The sequence below is a fragment of the Leptonychotes weddellii genome, chromosome 4, assembly GCF_054177405.1.
Source record: "Leptonychotes weddellii isolate Sample4059 chromosome 4, ASM5417740v2, whole genome shotgun sequence".
NCBI classification, from domain to species: domain Eukaryota; kingdom Metazoa; phylum Chordata; class Mammalia; order Carnivora; family Phocidae; genus Leptonychotes; species Leptonychotes weddellii.
This window is the reverse complement of record NC_138372.1, coordinates 37,481,614-37,484,651: the sequence shown is the minus strand read 5'-3', so window position 1 is coordinate 37,484,651 and position 3,038 is coordinate 37,481,614. Positions and strand designations below refer to the sequence as shown.

At 36.0% G+C, this 3,038-nt stretch overlaps 1 non-coding gene across 1 annotated transcript; it reads left to right on the top strand.

The window, feature by feature from the left end:
- The first annotated feature begins 1,359 nt into the window (after positions 1 to 1,359).
- LOC115940521 (U6 spliceosomal RNA) lies at positions 1,360 to 1,468 on the top strand. Its single transcript, XR_004075261.1, has one exon. It is a non-coding gene; the product is annotated as a U6 spliceosomal RNA (small nuclear RNA).
- The last annotated feature ends 1,570 nt before the right edge of the window (positions 1,469 to 3,038 follow it).

Genomic DNA, 3,038 nt, shown 5'->3' with positions numbered 1-3,038 from the left:
ACTGGCAGGAAAGGGCTTATCACGTTCAAGGAAGCTGAGAAACAGCAAACAAAACAAAACAAAACAAGCCAGGCTGCTGAAGGAAAGGGAAGGAAAGGGAACAGCATGAGATGAGTTTGGAGGGGTAAGCAGGAGTCATGTCCCAGAACCTAGCAGGCCTATGTATGGAGTTGGGAATTTAGTTCCAGTGAAGTTAGTCCCAGTGAGCCCCAGTGAGAAGCCATGAAAGTATTTGAGGCTTAGTAACCTGATCCAATAGCATGTGTAGATAAGCTTGAAGGCTAAAAAGTCACTCTGGGTTCAAACCTACATTCTACCATTTACCAGCTGTGTGGCCTTGGGCACATTACTTAATCTCTCTGTGCCCCAGTTTCCTTTTCTATAAAATTAGAGATAGAATTGGGTTTTACCTCATAGGGTCATTGTGAAGATTAAATACATATAAAGTGCTTGCAGCAGTTCCTGGCACACAATAAACACCCAATAAATGTAAGCTTGTATTATTATTTTGTTTTCAAAAAGGTCATGGTAGCTACTGTATAGAGAATGAATGTGGGAGGGATAAAAGGGAAGCCAGTTATGAGGTTGATGAATAGCCTAGGGAAGAGATGATGAGTGAAGTGGTAATGGTGGAGACAGAGAGAAATGGACTAATTTGACATGTTTTTAGAGGTAAAATATTCATATTTTGCAGGTGGATTGGACATTGTGATTGAGGAAAATAGAGGAATCAACACTGACTCCTAAGTTTCTAGCTAGAGCAACCAGGTGGAGGGAGGTGACATTTACTGAGAAGGAGCTTGGAGGAAGCAGGTTTGGCAGAGAAATTAGGAGTTCTATTTTAGACCTGTTAAACTTAAGATGTCAGTGAGATCCAAGGAGATATCAATCAGGCAGTTGGTTGTAAGTTTGGAGCCCAGAAGAGAGGTCTGGGATGAAGATATGAATTTAGAAGTCATTAGCATAATCAACATTCAAAGAATTCCTTGCGGGTATCAGCATTTGAAGACACAGAAGTAGTTGAGATCAGCTAGGAAGAAAGGATACAGAGAGAAGTAAAGGGAGCCAAAAAGTGTCCCGAGGAGCAACACATTTTAGGGTGGCTGAACAAACAGCGAGAATGAAGAAAGGCCTGTGAAGAGAGAGTAAAACCAGAAGAGCATGGAATCAAAATCAAGAGAGTTGAGTGTTTCAAGAAAATTAGAGAGGTCATCTGAGAGTGGAAAGGTCAAATAAGATAAGGATAGAAAAAATAGTCACTGATGACCTTGACAAGAACAATTTCAGTGAAGTGTGTGTGTGTGTGTGTGTGTGTGTAAGTGCTAAGTAAGCATCAAATAGGCTGAAAATGAATTAGAGGTGTTCTTACTTTGACAGCACATATACTAAAATTAAAACAATACAGAGAAAATTGGCATGGCTCCTACATATAGATGACACACAAATTCGTGAAGCATTCCATGTTTTCATATGGATTTGACTTTTGGACAATGTTAACTTTTACATATTCAAAAAGAAAATTGAATCTACAAGAATGAAAGGGATCCTAAAACTGAGTATAAATAGAAAACAAATAAACCTAACTGTATATAAATAAGTAATATAAATATTCTGAAGGAAAATAAAAACTAATCCAAATAACTTTTGAACACAGTATTTTGTATATGTACCTTTGGTCTAAAAACAAAACAAAACTGCAAACAAATCTTGAACCCAATTTAATAGATTTTTTTTAAGTGACATGAATGTAGCAATTCTGAAACTATTTTGTGTGTATCATAACACTGAGCAAATGAAAAAAAGACAATGATGCTATTGGGAGTCAAAGTTCTCACTGTGGGAAAAGGGAGATGCAAATAAGGAATAGCAGAAAGAACCCTGTGGTGCTGAATTGGAATTAGAGTGTACTAGTAATGAATTCATGATTAAAAATAGTTGAACTATATTAAGTTGCCATTTTTCCTTGTGGCTCTGTTTACCTAAAGGGCCTAAAAGCAATTGCACCCCAGTAACAATGAGCATATCTGGTGCCCAGATCTTGGTTTCTAAATACCATTGCCTACTAAAAGGGGAGCTCTTTGGAGAGATGGATGATTTTCAAGGCTAGACAGGAAAAGTACAAGATGAACCCAGAATATCATGTTATATCAGAAAGCAAGAAAAGTGCTTAAAAAAAAAAAAAAAGATGGGTGTGTGTCAAAAGGACACAGGAACCAGTATGAAGGGACTCTCACTGGCCAAATCTGGGACAAATTGAACATTGAAATGAATAATGACAGTAATGGAGTATAACCTATTAAATAAAATAAGAATCTATGAGTCTATACTAATGATAATAAATATATAATTTAAAAAGAGAAAAGGGAAAGATATTGCTTACAGAATGCCAACTAAAAAAATGGAGGTGGAATAATGGAGATATAAAATCACCATTTTGCAGCCATTAGAATAATTAATTCAGACCTTGATTAGGAGTTCTATTTTAAACATGTTAAACAAGATGTCAGTGAGATCCAAGGAGATATCTATCAGGCAGTTGGTTGTAAGTTTGGAGCCCAGAAGAGAGGTCTGACATAAAGATACGAATTTAGAAGTCATTAGAATAATCAGCATTTGAAGACATAGAAGTAGTAGAGATTATCAATTATCAGTGAAAGTGGAAAACTTTCAGCACAAGTTTGAGAAGGAACAAGATATTTATACAGTCTCAAAATACCTTTCCAAAGATTACTCATTATTTACATAGGGAAAAATGATAACTTTACAGTGAAAAAAACTGACAGATGCCACCTTAACCAACTGATCAAAGTGAACACCATCAATAATGGGACCAAGTGACACCATGTTTTTTCTCATCCTATGCATTGAGGACATAATATCCCATGGGTAGTATGCCTGCTCCCTCAAAAAAAAAAAAAAAAAGAAAGAAATTGAATTATAAGAAAACATGGAAAAAAAAACAAAGAGAGGGAAATTCTATAAAACACTGGCCTGTACTTTTCAAAAATGTCAATATCATGAAAAACAATAAAAGACTG